The 17535-nt window shown below is 41.0% G+C and overlaps 1 protein-coding gene across 1 annotated transcript in view; it reads left to right on the forward strand.

The window, feature by feature from the left end:
- Window positions 1-10109: 10109 nt before the first annotated feature.
- The window catches only part of PNLIP (pancreatic lipase), a 45896-nt gene continuing 38470 nt past the window's right edge, over window positions 10110-17535 (forward strand). The window contains exon 1 of the mRNA XM_038009589.2: window positions 10110-10250. The gene's annotated coding sequence lies outside the window, so the exon portion shown is untranslated. The remainder of the gene's footprint in view (window positions 10251-17535) is intronic.

The following is a 17535-nucleotide window of genomic DNA, read 5'->3' on the forward strand; positions in this document are numbered from 1 at the left end:
CCACACTGAAAAAGTGACTCATTTAAACACAGATTACCCAGTTTTAAAAATAAATTTTACGTGTGCATTTATGATCTTTCCTCAATTGTTATTGATGTAAGCTTTTCAGCGGTTTAAATTGGAAATATTTCCTGGAAACCTCTCTTTTCTTGTTCCTTTTCTATGGAATTATAGGAAAAAGCAAACATTTACCTATAAAAGGGCATTTATACTCTGGCATGATATCCAAAACCTTCTGGAGCTACTTGGTGAGTTGAAAAATATGCCGTACTTAATTAGGTAATGGTAAATGTTCTTTTAATATATAAAATGTATTTCATATCTATTTATCTATATTCATATTAAATTGAGATATAGTTGTCCCTTGATCACCTCAGGGATTGGTTCCAGGCTCCCTCCACCCAGGATATCAAAATCCTCAGATGCTCAAGTCCCTTATATAAAATGGTATGGTATTTGCATACAACCTACATATATCTTCCAGCATACTTTAAATCATCTCTAGATTACTCAAAATACTTAACATAAAGTCAATGCTATGTAAGTAGTTGCTATGTTTTATTGCTTTTATTTATATTATTTTTATTGTTGTATTGTCACTTTGTTTTTTTCTCAAGTATTTTCTATCTGCAGTTTGTTGAATCTGCAGATGTGGCACTGACCAACATGAAGGGCCGACTCTATTACCATGGCACTGAAATTTCTGAGTTAAAGCCCCCTAAAAATATCACTGTTAGACCGGGCACAGTGGCTCACGCCTGTAATCCCAACACTTTGGGAGGCCGAGGTGGGCGGATCAGGAAGTCAGGAGATGGAGACCATCCTGGCTAATACGGTGAAAACCCATCTCTACTAAGAATACAAAAAATTAGCCAGGCGTGGTGGCGGGCGCTTGTAGTCCCAGCTACTCCAGAGGCTGAGGCAGGAGAATGGCATGAACCCAGGAGGCAGAGCTTGCAGTGAGCCGAGATCACACCACTGCACTCCAGCCTGGGCAACAGAGTGTGACTCTGTCTCAAAAAAAAAAAAAAAGTAAAAGAAAAGATCACTGTTAAACATCCTTTGAGAATGGAAGATTTTAGGTATGATTTACATATAACAATGCATGCAAAACATAAATGTCCAGATGGGTGCATTTTTATGTATAATGTGTAACATCTCTCCAGATCAAGATGTCAAGCATTTCCATCACCCTAGAGAGTTCCCTCAGGTTCATATCCAGACAGCCCTTCCCCATTCAAAGGTAAGCACTTTTCTGACTTTAATCATCATAAGGTACTTTTTCCTGTTTTAAACCTTTGTATCATAAGAGTCATACAATATTATTACAAATATTTTTAAGTTTAAAAAATTGAATTATTTTACAAGATTGCCACAGGACCCAGCAATTCCACTTCTGAGTATATACCCCAAAAAAGTGAAAGCAGAAACTCAGTCAGATATTTATACCCACGTTCTTAGCAGCATTACTTGCAAGAGCCAAAAATGTGGAAATAACCCAAATGTCCATCAATGAATGAATACATAAATAAAATGTGGTATAGACATACTACAGATTATTACTCAGCCTTAAAAAGAAATTCTGACACATGGTACAACACGAAAGAAATTTGAGGACATTGTGCTGAGTGAAATCAATAAGTCATCAAAGAACAAATATTGTATGATTCCATACAATATGATTCCATTGATATGGGGTATGATTCCATTGAATTGAGTGCATTCTGATGCTTCATCCAGTGGCCATTCCCATATCTCCCTCTCTTCCTGGGCCTCGCTATTCCCTGAGACACAACAATATTGAAATTAGGCCAATTAATACCCTTCCAATGACTTATAAGTGTTGAAGTGCAAGGAAGAGTTGCACATCTCTCACTTTGAATCAAAAGCTAGAAATGATTGAGCTTAGTGAGGAGGTGTGTTGAAAGCCAAGATAGGCCAGAAGGTAGGCCTCTTACACAAAACAGCCAAGCTTTGAATGCCAAGGAAATATTCTTGATGAAAATTAAAAGTGCTACTCTAGTGAACACATAAAAATTATAAGAAAGTGAAATCACCTATTGCTGATACAGAGAAAGTTTGAGTATTCTAGATAGAAGATCAAAACAGCCACAACATTGCTTTAAACCAAAGCCTAATCCAGAGCAAGGCCCTAACTCTCTTCAATTCTGCAAAGGCTGGGAGAGGGAAGGAAGCTGCAGAAGAAACCATTGAAGTTAGCAGAGGTTCACTCATGAAATTTAAGGAAAGATGTCTCCATAACATAAAAGTGCAAGGTGAAGCAACAAGTGTAGGTGTAGAGACTTCAGCAAGTTATCCAGAAGATCTGGTGAAAATAATTGATGAAGGTGGCTACATTAAACAACAAATTTTCGTTTTATAGATGGAACAGCCTTCTATTGGAAGAAGATGCCATCTAGGACTTTCATAGCTAGAGAGGAGTCAATGCCTGACTTTAAAGCTTCAAAGGATAGGCTGACTGTCTTGTTAGACCTAATGCAGCTGGTGACTTGAAATTAAAGCCAAGGCTCATTTACCATTCCAAAAATCCTAGGCCCTTATGAATTATACTAAATTTACTCTGCTTGTCTTCTAAAAATGAAAAAACAAAGCTTGTGTGTAAATAGCACATCTTTTTACAGCATAGTTTATTTAATATTTTAAGCCCTCTGTTGAGACCTACTGCTCAGAAAAAAAACATTCCTTTCAAAATATTACTGCTCATTGACAATGCAACTGGTTACCCAAGAGCTCTGATGGAGATATACAAGAAGATTAATGTTTTCTCACCTGCTAACACAATATCCATTCTTCAGCCCTTAGATCAAAAAGTAATTTCAATTTTCAGATCTTATTATTTAAGAAATACATTTCATAAGGATATAGTTGCCATGGATAGTGATTCCTTTAATGGATCTTGGCAAAGTAAATTGAAAACCTTCTGGAAAGAACTCACCATTCTAGATGCCATTAAGAACATCCATGTGCATGAGAGAAGGTCAAAATATCAACATTATGAGGAATTCAGAAGTTTATTCCAGTCCTCACAGATGACTTGGAGGGGTTCAACTTCCAGAGGAGGAAATAACTGCAAATGTGGTGGAAATAGCTAGAGAACTAGAATTAAAGTGGAGCCTGACAATGTGATTTAATTGCTGCAGTCTCTTGCTCAAACTTGAACGAATCAGGAATTTCTTATAGATGAGCAAAGAAACTGGTTTCTTGAGATGGAATCTACTCCTGGTAAATGTGTTGTGAACAGTGTTGAAATGATAACAGGCCGGGCGTGGTGGCTCACGCCTGTAATCCCAGCACTTTGGGAGACCGAGGCAGGCGGATCATGAGGTCAGGAGATCGAGACTATCCTGGCTAACACGCTGAAACCCCGTCTCTACAAAAAATACAAAAAATTAGCCGGGTGGGGTGTCGGGAGCCTGTAGTCCCAGCTACTCAGGAGACTGAGGCAGGAGAATGGTGTGAACCCAGGAAGCGGAGGTTGTAGTGAGCTGAGATTGTGCCACTGCACTCCAGCCTGGGTGATAGAGCAAGACTCCGTCTCAAAAAAAAAAAAAAAAAATGACAACAAAGAATTTAGAATATTGCATAAACTGAGTTGATAAGGCAGCAGCAGAGTTTGAGAGGACTTGCTAGAATTTGGAAAACGTTTTACTGTGGGTAAAATGCTATCAAACATCATTGTATACTATAGAGAAATATTTTGTGAAAGGAAGAGTCAATTGATGCAGCAAACTTCATTGTTGTCTTATTTTAAGATATTAGCCACAGCCTCCCACCTTTGCCAACCCCTACCCTGATCGGTCAGTGACCAACCCTGGGACAAGACCTCCAGCAGCAAAAAGATTATGACTCACTGAAGGTTCAGATGATCATTAGCATTTTTTAGCAACAAGGTATTTTTAAATTACAGGATGCACATTGGTTTTATAGACATAATACTGTTGCACCCTTACAGTGTAGCACACACATAACTTTTATACACACTAGGAAGCAAAAAAATACTTTGGACTCCCTTTATTGCCGTGGTCCCAGTGTCTCCAAGGTATGCCTGTACTTATGTCTGTGTTGAAAGAGATGTTATATAAAAATCTTTGTGTCCAGGTTAGGTGGTTCATGCCTGTAATCCCAACACTGGGGCAGGAGGAGTTTGAGGCCAGGAGTTTGAGACCAACTTGGGCAACATAGCAAGACCCTATCTCTAAAAAAAAAAAAAAAAAGCCAGGCATGGTAGTGCGTGCCTGCTACTTGGGAGGCTGAGGTGGGAGGACTGCCTAGGCCCAAGAGTTTGAGGTTGCAGTGAGCTATGATCATGCCACTGCACTCCAGCCTCGGTGGCAAAATGAGACCCTGTCTCTAAAATTATAAATAAATAAAATAAATAAAAACTTTTACAAGCTTTTGTAAAGTGCCAAAATATATGATTTCAAATTATTGAATGGATAAAACTGAATATACTGAGTATTTTCCTTTGATAACTATTTTCATAGTTTTAGAAACTCGAAAGAATTACTCATATTGTTTTGCTCATAAGTAGCACTTGCATCCAGGGAACCCTCAAACTCAAGCCAGAGATGGAAAAGCTCAGACATGGATGAAAAGGAAAAACTTCTGGTCACAACAGGAACCTTAAGTTCTCAAGGTAAAGCCCAGGCCAATTAATGAACTGAATGAATTAATGGCTATGGCCATCTATCTTGAATGGTAAAAATGAGTCTGAAAGTATGACTGATCTGAGAAGTGGCAGGAAAAAAACAGCTTACTTCCTCAGAAAAGAGCATTCCTGCCACCCATGCAGAAGTGAAATTGTTGAAGCACTAGTTTGGATGATTGTATGTGGGGTCCTGGGAGAAAAGCCAGAGGGGAAGAAATACCTGCTATGAACTTCATTTTAACTCATCATGGACCATTTGACAAAGTCAAATTCTGGAAAACTGTTATCCTTGAAATTCATTTTGGGAGGTTTTCCAAAGACCCCTGTGTGGGAAAGATATTAACACCTGCTTACCTAATGATAACAAAAACAATTTTCAAGGAAAACTACTAATTAGTCCGATATTTTATGCCTGTATATTTTATCTAATCAACCAAAAGCCAAATATGCAACTTTAAAAATTTTATGACACTGCAATCTAATCTTGATATTTACTCACCAGAAATTATGATCCCATTCTCACCAAAAGATGTGTTCAAAAATGTTATAGTGGCTTTATTTTAATAGCTCAAAATCAGAAACAACCCATATCTATCAGTAATAGGTGGCTAAATAAATTGTGGTATATTCATGCAATGAAATACTACATAGCATCGAGAAGAAGCATCTAATTAATATACACAACAGCAGGAATGATTTTCATAGACATGATATCAAGTGAAAACTGTCAGACACAAAAGAGCACAAATCATATGATCTTTAGAATCAGTAAATTCAAGTATTGTGTTATATAATTTAATTTTAATTGATTTATTGTGTTGATATTTTCTTTTTTTAGTTGATATTGTTCTTGTTCTCCCATTTAGCAAATATATTCCATTATTAGTTGCTTTTTTCCTATGAAATAGGGCTTTTAATAGCACCTGCCTCGTGGGGTTACTTTTTAAAATCAACTTTGTTATAAACTTTATTATTTAAAATAAATGGCACCTATTTAAAGTATCCAATCTGATGAAGTTCAAAAACAGATAAAAGTAATAATCAAAGGTGATATAGGTTTCAGAATAGTGACTCCTGGGAGTGGTTACTGACTGGGAGGGGTCCTAATGAGGTCTTCTCATTGTTAGACTCTTCTATATCTTTATCTCAGTGATAGTTACATGGGTGTATACATGCATAGAAATTAATCGAGGGATGCATTTAATATTTAGGTACTTTACTGTACTTAGCCCTTAATTTTAAAATATGTTAATTTAAAAATAATCTAGATGGTTTTAGACAATGAGATTTTATATTTAGAGATCTTTAGATAAGTAAACTCGAGTGCCACGTTATATAATTTAATTTTAATTAGTGTATTATGTTATTATTTTTAAGTTGATACTATTCTTATCCTCCCATTTAATAAATATATTCCATTATTATTTGCTTTTTTCTATGAAATAGGGATTTTAATAGCCCCTGCCTCATGGGGTTATTTTTAAAATCAACTTTGTTATAAACTTTATTTAAAAGAAATGGCACCCATTTAAAGTGTCCAATCTGATGAGTTTGCACAGTGTGTTAGCCTGTGAAACCATCACCATGATCAAGGTTGACCCCCAGGAGTCTCCTCTTGCCCCTTTGCAGTCCATTTTTTCCTCCACCTGGTTCCAGGCAACCTCAGTTTTCTTTTGGTGCAAAAAGATCCGTTTCCATTGTCTAGGATTGTAGATAAATCGAATTGCGGTGCATATTCTTATATGTCTGGCTCCTTTCACCCAGCATCATGCTTTCAAGATTTGTCCATGTTGTTGCATTTCACAATAGGCCACGCCTTTGTGTTGCAGAGTGTTATTCCATTGCATGGATGTGCCACATTTGTTCATCGGCTCACCTGTTGACAGCCTTTATGGAGAAGCCAGGGACATCATGGAAGAACAGAGGTGTGTGGCAGTAGGAACATAGTTCCACCTAACAGTGAGGAAAATGGCTGTCCTACCTGCAGTATTACCCAAAAGTCAGGTGGTATGGGACTTTTCCCAGGACTAGAGAATCAGAGGTAAAATTACTTATTGTAGATGGTGGATAGATGGATAGGTAGAGATACAGAACACTGGTATATTAGAGAATAGTGAAGAAAGCATTGAGCTGGGGCTTAGGGCGCCTGGCTCTGCCCCCACAGAGTAACTAGTGATCCTGTCCTGGGCAAACTATTTCCCCTCCTTGAGCCCCAGTTTCTCCATCTATAAAACTGAGAATGTTTATGAGTATTTATAAGACTCTTGCCCTTAAAATATAATATTTGCACAGGTAAGAGTGTTTGTAAGTTATGTTATTATTCTTTTAAAAGTTTCCGTTCATCATTAACACTGTATATTTCTATTTTTTATTTTGTTGACATTGTCTTCTGGTCATAGTTCTCTGCCTTATAAAGCTCTAATCGAATATCTGCATGCTTTTCTGTAAGACAACTTTCCACTGATGTACCATAGTAGTATAGATTCAAAAGCCTTTTTGATTCAAAAGAATATTGATCTTTTCATCATTAAAAAAAAAAAAAAAAATTTCACATCCTTTCAATGTATTTAGTTGAGGGGCCCTCTAGTGGAAGAAGGTGGACATAGCATGACAACAGTGGCTGCTTACACATTTAATAGCCAGTGATACATATTATTCATTTAAAAAAATCTATGCCTATATTGCAGTAAAATTCTCAGTGCTCAAGTTCTCACTCAGGTTGAACTTCTAGTTAGGATTCTGTATTAAAATGTATCAGAGACTACATATATAGGAATATGACATTTAATTTTTTATCCTGATTATTGGTTCTTACTGTTAGATTACCTTTGTGGGTAAGAATGTACAAAATTGATGAAATGTTATCTTATCCTCAAAAATGTATTGAAGGAGAAAACACCTGGGTCCTGAATGATTTCCCACTTTTGTAGATGGTTCCTGCGTTTTTCAGGTGAAAAAGATGAACACATGTGTGGGCTGGAGCAAAGGCTGGTGGGAGGCAGTGTGGCATTTCTTATGAGTGTTTGCCAGGTAACTATATCCAAGTTACATGGGAACCCACAGGCTCTGCTCTCTGGGGTTTTTCCTAAAGCAATGCTCTAGGTGTGCTCAATGGCACAGTCACTCTCCCAGGAGCACCGACTTTACCCATGATTGAACAGAAAAATACTGTGAATGACAACTATTTTTAGCTTCAGTCAGAAGCCAATTTGACCTCATTTACTAGTCTTTTCTGTTTTTAAAACGTAAATATAGCTAAGGCAACTTAAGCAATTAATCTCATCTTTAAACTGATTTTCATGTGTTATCAGTGTCACTTCTGACAAATTGGTGTAATTCATCCAAAATATTAAATAGGTTGTGTTATAAGAAACTCATGGAGTAAATGAAAAGCTAAACTTACTATAAGAAACAGATATGCTTGAATTTCTTGGGGTTAAGTCATTATTCTCATTATTATTTTCTTGAAGAAATTCTTTCTAATAGCAAGTTCCTGCAATGATTCTTATTAAACTAACTCCTTCTTCATAGCAGAGGGACAAGATAATAACCCATGACAACTACCTTAAGAGTTAGGTGTACTGTTATTTTCTCATGTGACTGTGAAAAAAAATGGCTAAGGAATAGTTGGAGTGTTTATATCTTCCTTTAATTGGACCCAAATCCCATTATTTCTCCATAGATGTTATTGTCAGGTTATCTTGGCAAATCAAGGAGCCAGAGATTCCCATTACATACACTATTTTATTACTGGCTCATTCTGGCACATTCTGAAACCGTTTACTCTCCAAAAGTGGGCACTGGTCTTCTGAGGTTCACATCATTGGAGACCACTGGGCTCCCACTCTCCTGGGGAGGCTGGAAGAAAGGCAGATGGGGCCATCAGGCAACTCACAGCCTGTCCATCTGGCAGCCCAGGGCAGAACAGGCAGCATATTTAACTTCAAATAGTTACATATTCGCCTGGGAGAGTGGTTCCCAGGTGTTTTCAGTACGGGAACACAGGATCCAGTTTTGAAGGTTTGGTAGGGAGCATGATTGTGTTTTACTGATACCGATAGCGGCGTTGCCAGAACATGTTTCACACATAAATACTGAGACTCCAAAGTGCTTTGGGGACCTCATCTGCATCCACGCCCACTCAGTTGGCCACCCAGTGTCCCAGTTCCATGATGTAATTTAAGTGGAATTAAACTTGTAGAGCTAGAAATTGCGTAGTTCTTCACAGCCAGCTTCCACTGCAATCACTCACAGATGCAGAGCTACCAGCTGGACTCCAGGTAGTGTCAATCACTCAAGAAGGAAGGAAAGGAGGTCAGACCCCTCTGGTTCTTATTCCCTCAATAATGACATTAAAATGGTGTGGGCTACAGAATCCCTGGGCCATCTGTAGGCAACCGGGGGCACCTGTTATCTGCTACGCTGGCTAACAAGGTCAACTTTGTAGATGAAAATCACATGGATGCAACTCCCATAATCCCCCAGTGGATGAGGGGCACCTCAGGAACCAGTAACCCTCTTCCTGTTACTTCCTCTCTGTGCTAATGTGTGTCTTATCTCTCTGTGGCTTTCCTAAAATTCATCAGTTCTTCAGGAAGTGTGGTTGTCTTCAGATAGCCCAGAAGAGAGATTTGATATTTATACTTTCTAGCAGGTTATTTGCTGAAGAGGCGTTCTCCACCACAGCTGAGCTGCTTTTATGGAATCAGCATCTCCCACCTTTGGCATAATCTTAGTAATTGCCAGAGGAGGAGAAAATCCTGAGTCAAGCAGCCTTAGATATTTGCAGCAGCTGCCCCTTCTTGGGCATTTAGCAGGGGCTGTGATAAGCCCTTACATGCATTATTTTATATATTCCCCACAATAACTGTGATGAAGTTACCATTATTGTTCTTACTCTACAGAGTAAAACTGAGGTTGAGAGAGACAGTGAGAGGTGACAATGTGCTAGCAGCCCTCGCTCGCTCTCGGTGCCTCCTCGGCCTCTGCGTCCACTCTGGCCACACTTGAGGAGCCCTTCAGCCCACCGCTGCACTGTGGGCTGGCCGAGGCCCGAGCCGGCTCCCTCTGCTTGCTGGGAGGTGTGGAGGAAGAGGCGAGGGCGGGAACGCGGGCTGCGCGCACCGCTCGCGGGCCAGCGCGAGTTCCAGGTGGGTGCGGGCTCGGCAGGCCCCACACTTGGAGCGGTCAGCGGGCGCTGCCGGCCCGGGCACTGAGGGGCTTAGCACCCCGGCCAGCAGCTGCGGAGAGTGCGCTGGGTCCCCCGCACTGCCGGCCCGCCCTCGCAGCACTCAGAATTCTCGCCAGGCCTCGGCTGCCTCCCCACCGGAAAAGGGTGGGGACCTGCAGCCCGCCATGCCCCTCCCCGTGGGCTCCCGCGCAGCCCAGCCTCCCCGATGGGCGCCGCCCCCTCCTCCGCAGCGCCCGGTCCTAGCGACCGCCCAAAGGCTGAAGAGCGGGGGCACGCAGCACGGGACTGGCGGGCAGCTCCGCCGCGGCCCTGACACAGGATCCACCACGCGAAGCCAGCTGGGCTCCTGAGTTGGGTGGTGACTTGGATAACTTTTATGTCTACCTAAAGGTTTGTAAATGCACCAATCAGCACTTTGTGTCTAGCTCAAGGTTTGTAAACTCACCAATCAGTGCTCTGTGTCTAGCTAATCTAGTGGGGACTTGGAGAACTTTTGTGTCTCGCTAAAGGATTGTAAATGCACCAATCAGCACTCTGTGTCTAGCTAAAGGTTTGTAAACGCACTAATCAGTGCCCAGTTCAAATGGACCAATCAGCTCTCTGTAAAATGGACCAATCAGTAGGATGTGGGTGGGGCCAGATAAAGGAATGGAAGCAGGCCACGGGAACCAGTAGTGGCAGCCTGATCAGGTCCTCTTCTGTGCTGTGGAGGCTTATTTCTTTCCCTGTTTGCGATAAATCTTGCTGTTGCTCACTCTTTGGGTTGGCCCACCTTTATGAGCTGGGCACTCACCGTGAAGGTCTGCAGCTTCACTCCTGAAGCCAGTGAGACCATGAACCCACTGGGAGGGCTGAACAACTCCCGACTCGCTGCCTTTAAGAGCTGTAACACTCACTGCAAAGGTCTGTGGCTTCGCTCCTGAAGTGGGCAAGACTGACTGCAAACCCACCAGAAGGAAGTCAGCTCCAGACACATCCCAACATCAGAAGGAAAAAACTCTGGACACACCATCTTTAAGAACTGTAACACTCACAGCAAGGGTCCGTGGCTTCATTCTTGAAGTCAGGGAGACCAAGAACCCACCAATTCCGGACACTATAGGAGATAATTTTGTGGATTTTTTTCAGTACAGTAAATAGCAACTTAGGCAATTTCACTTCAGAAAATGGCAGGGGAAGGTCGGGTGCGGTGGCTTACGCCTGTAATCCCTTCATTTTGGGAGGCTAAGGTGGGCAGATCACAAGGTCAGGAGATGGAAACCATGGTGAAACCCCGTCTCTACTAAAAATACAAAAAATTAGCAGGGCACGGTGGCGGGCGCCTGTAGTCCCAGCTACTCAGCAGACTGAGGCAGGAGAATGGTGTGAACCCAGGAGGCGGAGTTTGCAGTGAGCCGAGATCGCGCCACTGCACTCCAGCCTGGGTGACAGAGTGAGACTCCCGTCTCAACAACAACAACAAAAAAAAATGGCAGGGGAGTCTCATCCCATATGTAGACCCAATTATAAAGCTGGATTTTTGTGCATATTCCCACCCACAGAGGCAATGCCCCTAGGCATTCACATCTGTGCTATTAACATGATGAGTGTGTCTGGCAGGAAGATCCAGCTTCCCAATCTCAGGTAAGGACACCAAAGGCCATAGCAATGCCAACCACCAGAAATCAGAGCCTACTGCATCTTCTGTGAGTTTGGAGACGCCAAGGAGGGCTCAACACACAAGACACTGGTTGGAGCAATGTTTTACTCACAGGAAGAAGAGACCAGCATGAACGGTACCTTGTAGTGTGCACCCACCTCCCATGGCCAGAAGTCCTTCCCAGTAGCCAGCGCAGGGTGATGGACTGAACACAGACCTCTTGGGCTGCTGGAGAACACCCACATTCCCTTGGAAGGTGTGGTGGTGGAAGATATATTGGTGAGGCTGGCCGTGTAGCACATACTTGAGCAACACAAGGAAGCTCGCTCAGTACCCAGAAAAGGGGCGAGTTTTCTTCTGATTAGGAAAAAGCATCATAGAACAAGCAACAGCTCAGCACCCAGCGTCCATATAGAGGAATGTTCCACACCCAGGGCTCTGATCGAGCAATCCCAGAGAGGGGCAGGCAGTTCCCATGATGGTTGCTTTTCCCAGCAGTGTAAATATTTCTTTAGACTTGGATCTGCCCAGCTTGAAGAAGCCTAAAGATGCTGCTGATGCTACATCTGTGGATGCAAACTATGTAGAAGGTGGTGGCATAACCCCCAAATAGAGGAGCTCCTGGACCCCAGTTTCCAAGGTGATCAGCTATTATTGCTCAGATGGCAATTTTATTAACTTCCTCTTCTCCTTTTTTTTTTTTTTTTTTTTTTTTTTTTTTTTTTTTTTTTTGAGATGGAGTCTCTCTGTGTCGCCCAGGCTGACTGGATCGCAGTGGCACTACCTAGGTTCACTGCAACCTCTGCTTCTCAGGTTCAAGCAATTCTCCCTGCCTCAGCTTCCTCAGTAGCTGGGATTACAGGTGCCTGCCACCACGCCCAGCTAATTTTTGTATTTTTTAGTAGAGACGAGGTTTTGCCATGTTGGCCATGCTGGTGTTGAACTCCTGACCTCAGGTGATCTGCCCGCCTCAGCCTCCCAAACTGCTGAGATTACAGGCATGAGCCACCGCGCCCGGCCCCTTTTCAAGTGTATTAGGTTTGGGGATAAGTCAAATTGGGGCCATCCAGATCAGCATCTCTCAAACTTCAGTGTGCTCACAAAGCCCTATGGAGATCCTGTTAAAATACAGATTCCCATTCAGCAAGAACAAGTGGCTTTTGCATTTGTAACTAGCTAGCTCTCAGCTACTGCCAAGGTTGCTGCTGGTCTGCAGACTTCGCTTTGAGTAGCAAGAATCTACATTTCTTCCAAGTAAAGGAGTATATCATATACAAAAAGAATTATCTCTTCTATTCTGTAAACAGAGAATGAGTTTGGGACCATAAAACCATTTTGTGTGTAGAAAGATTTTTTCCAGGAAAATGTTGTTTTGCCAAACTTGCTAAATATTATTAGTTCTTATTTTATTTAATGTATAAGGACTTCAAACATTGTTCCAAAGATTGCCAGTGTTCTGTGAGGATTCTGCCAGGGTGAATGAAGAAAACTGTTGGAGAAAGAATGTTTATTATAAACATTTCATTGAGCTAATCTAGAGTATCCATTAATGAGTAAAACTCATCTAAATGAATCAATCTTTTTCTCTAAATTTGTTTTGCACTTTTATCTATGACCTATTTGAAACAGCTCTTGGGAACTACAAAATGAGTCCTAAGGCCGTAGTATCTCAGTGTGATTCTGATCCAGTTACAATAATGCATATCTCGTTATTTCCTGAGCAGGATACTAACTAGAAAAAAAAAGATCATTAATGTGTAATCACGTCTGATTTTATAAGAGAATTTATAGTGTGTCAACAGCTAAATGGTTTTTCCAGTAATATTCTCAACACAGATATCTTTGCAGGATAGCCTTGCCCTTCCTGTAAAGTTTCATAAGGGAAAGTGTCTTGACATGGCAGTGACTAGGAATAATGTCACCCATAAAGAAATAGGATATTATTTTCAGTAATTTTTATGACTCATACAATTTTCTGCACGTTATGCATTTAAGAACTATCTTACATACTGCTTATACAGGAAAGGATATTTTAGAGAAAATTTAATTTAACTTTAAATTTAATTTAACCTCAGTTATTCAAGTTACTGGCTCATCTGAAATATTTACTTTTCAACTACATGTTTGATACTCTCTAGACAAAGTTATAGTCACAAAATAAACAAAAATAATGTAATTAGTTTCATTTTCATGTGTTGTAATTTTCAATATGCAATGTTAATTATCAGTTATTTCTTATAATCAATTTTTAAAAATATGTATTTATTAAACTCAGACTCGGCGATACACATCATTTCACAAGGAAAATATCAAGTTATACGTTAAGTGTGTGGTATTAATCAGAGGTGAGGTCTATTCACTTAGAAGAGGGGAGGATTGAGCTTAACTCAAAGAAATAAAATAGATTAAGTTAGTAAATTCTGCAAGATCTTATAGGAATACAAAACAGGAAAAATTAATCATGATCACAATACTGATAATAATATTTATTATGTACCTGCAATGTGCCATGCCTTATTCTGTATGCTTTTCCTGTCTCACTTACTCTTTACAGGAACCCAGTGAGGTAGCTTCTATAACATTCGTCTTTTGTAGATGAAGAAACCGAGATACAAGGAGCTTAAGCAACAAGTCTAAGAACACATTAGCATGTAGAGGAGCTGGGATTTATACCAAGGAAATCTGATTTCTAATCCCACATACATCACCACGAAACTGTGGAAGATTTTGCATTCTTTTTTTTTTTTTTTTTTGAGACGGAGTCTCGCTCTGTCGCCCAGGCTGGAGTGCAGTGGCCGGATCTCAGCTCACCGCAAGCTCCGCCTCCCGGGTTCACGCCATTCTCCGGCCTCAGCCTCCGGAGTAGCTGGGACTACAGGCGCCCGCCACCACGCCCGGCTAGTTTTTTGTATTTTTTAGTAGAGACGGGGTTTCACCGTGTTAGCCAGGATGGTCTCAATCTCCTGACCTCGTGATCCACCTGTCTCGGCCTCCCAAAGTGCTGGGATTACAGGCTTGAGCCACCGCGCCCGGCCAGATTTTGCATTCTTTAGGCCAGGGGTCTGCACCTTAAGCCTGCCACCTTAAGCCTGCAAGCTAAGAATGGTTTTTACGTTTTTTAAACATTGAAAAAAAAAAACTCTGTGAAATGCAAAAATTATCTGAAATTAGAATTTCAGTGTCCATAAATAAGTTTTATGGACACACAGTACACTTTTTTGTTTATATGTTGTCCATGGCTATTTTCATGTCACAGCAGCCAGGTAGGGTGGTAGCTACAGAGACTCTCTGGCCCATTAGAGGAAAAAATTTACCAATCTCTGCCATAGACCACAGAGGTGAAGGGAACTAAGAACATAGTTGGAATCTGAGCAAATGCAACAGAGGGTCCATCCAAAATGACCTCTGTGTTGTGCAAGGTTACCTGGCAATGGGACCTCATGTTATAAAAATGATAGTATAATGAGGAAAACTATATACAATTGAGTAAGTAGCAAATAGAGGCAAAAAAAAAAAAAAAAAAAAAAAAAAGTGGCTGCCTAGGCTGCTTTTTCCTGGGGTGTAGGTGTGGGAAGGAATTTGGGAGGCGTCTGGGCAAAATAAGAACAAGAGGGGCAGAATTATGTCCCAAGCTTTTGGATACAGAATGCACCTGCCACTTCTATTGATTTGGTAAAAATCAGAGCCAGTAAATCAAGGAAAGATAATGTCTAATTTTTTCTACCTGTTGTCTTCACTGTCTGAAGGGATTTTGGACTGGACACCTGCAGAGTATTTCCAGGTTAGGGCTAGCTTAGGGGTGGGATGGGGTGTACATGGGCTTGAGTGCAGACTGCCTGATCATGGGGGAAGGAAGGCAGGGAACTTTCCTGTGTCTCAAATTAGGCACTAAACTCATGTGCCCCTGTTATAAAAGTGGCCGTATTTGCTGGAAAGTTGTTCATTCTATATGTGTTTTGCCAAGAAAATGGTCTTTCAAGAGATGATGTTTTTAAAATGTTATTAAGATCACTTTTTACCTCCCAAATAGCAATGACTTGAGACCATTCCAGTTCCTGAAAAGGTAAGATCCCAAAGATTTATTTATTTTCATTAGGACAAGAACTTCCCACACCAGGCATGGTTGCCCACATGGGACTGTGACTGAGGCCTGTGAAGTGAGTCAGGTCAGCTATCAAACGCTGGAGATACTGGTCATTCTGTTCCTAAGTTCATTTATACTTTCCTAAATGAAGTTCTGTGCCATGATGAAAGATGTGCTCTATAGTATCATGTTTATGGATAAAAATATGTCTGTCGAAAGCTAGTATCATTGGCTTGGATAGCACAGTAGGATTTGGGTTCTTAAACTACTAGTGAGAGTGGCAGGAGGCAGCCAGATGCCTAGGCAGATAGGGGTGGGTCCCCGTTGAAATCCCACCTCCAAGCTGAAGACGGTTTAAAGCCTGAAAGTCAAGATACAAGCTAAATCCTCGGACTGGATTGAGAACTTATCTTCCTGTTTGGTGCGTCCCCCACCCTTCACCTATTTTACATATACCTACCCTTTTCTAATTGGTTTTCTACACTGTCACGCCCACCTTTGAGTGGTGTCTTCATTTCAACCTTTTTTGCATACTCATAAACCTATCAGCATTCACTCCCAAGTCTGAGTCCATAAAAGGCCCCAGACCCAGCCACACGGGGGACTTTCCTGCCGTTGGGTAGGGCAACCCCCCAAACTGCATCCTTTCTTGGCTGAGAGCTTTCCTTTTGCTTAATAAATTCTACTCCAGTCACTCTCTGGTGTCTGCATGCCTAATTCCTCCTGGTTGCAAGACAAAAGCCTGAACCTAGCTGAGGCTGAGCTAAGGAGCAGAAAGACCACAACACTAGATGATACAAAAATGAACGTCTTTACATTCAAGTTTGGTTTGGTGAGGTTCTAGGCTTTTCTTTTTGGAACAGATTTTGAAATACACAGTAGTTTCACTGAACACATTGAGATGTCTGTGTGGGCAAGATGAAGCGTCCACTGGGGAAAATGCAGTGCAGCATTGCTCTGTGGAATCCCCGAGCAGCAACTCTGCAGCTCCATGGGCATCCTGCCCAAAGGAAAAAACATTTCAGTCAACACCCCAAACCCAATACGTTGTAGTAGTGTTCCCCAAGCGTGTGTGCGGTGAGTCACCAGGGGAGGTTCTGAAAAATACGTAGTCCTCAGTATCACCCCCAGAGAGTCTGATTTAATAGATAAGAGTGCATCCCAGGAATCGAAACTTTACAGAAGTTCCCCAGATTTGGAGCTTTTGATTTATGTGCCTCTTGTTTTGCAAAGCCTTATTGGATACACTATATAAAGCTATGTGTGAGCAAGACAAACCCTACCTTTTCAGAGAAATCAGTCATAATGGACTAAAAAACTCATAATAGCTAATAAAATCCTAATAGCCTCAAAAAGAAACTTCCCAACACCTACTCAGAGAGGCCTGATTCCCCCTTCAGTACTTAAAGACAGTGGTCAGCAGCATAACAGTCCCCCCTGCCCAGATGTCTGCATCCTAATCGCAGAATCTGTGAATATGTCATGCTATGTGGAAAAAGGGAATCAAGACTGCAGGTGGCTTTTTTTAGAGCACTGCATTTCTCTGCAGAGAACAGCACAATACCCCATGTGAATGCTTAGTAAACGTTTACTTAGAGAACCTCATGAAATTTTCTAAACATTCATGATAATGATGAAAAATGAATAATAAAAATCAATAAAGAAGTAGGGTTATATGCAAATTTTCTCATTAAGATAAGACAAAGGAATATAAATTATTTTTTTAAAATATCAGTTAAAAATCCTTTTGTTAAGAAAGATATCTACTTTTATCATAATGGAGTCATTTGCAAATTGGTTTAATTGTTTCAAATGAATGGTTTACTCAAATAATTTACCTATTTCTGAACTTGGTACTGTTTTTGGAAAATACTGTTTTTAGAGGCCTAACTCAAATTTTTTTTCCTTCCTGAAGAGATGAGCTTTATGTCAGTTTGAAAGGATGCTGATAA

Source organism: Chlorocebus sabaeus, chromosome 9 (assembly GCF_047675955.1).
Source record: "Chlorocebus sabaeus isolate Y175 chromosome 9, mChlSab1.0.hap1, whole genome shotgun sequence".
Lineage (NCBI taxonomy): Eukaryota > Metazoa > Chordata > Mammalia > Primates > Cercopithecidae > Chlorocebus > Chlorocebus sabaeus.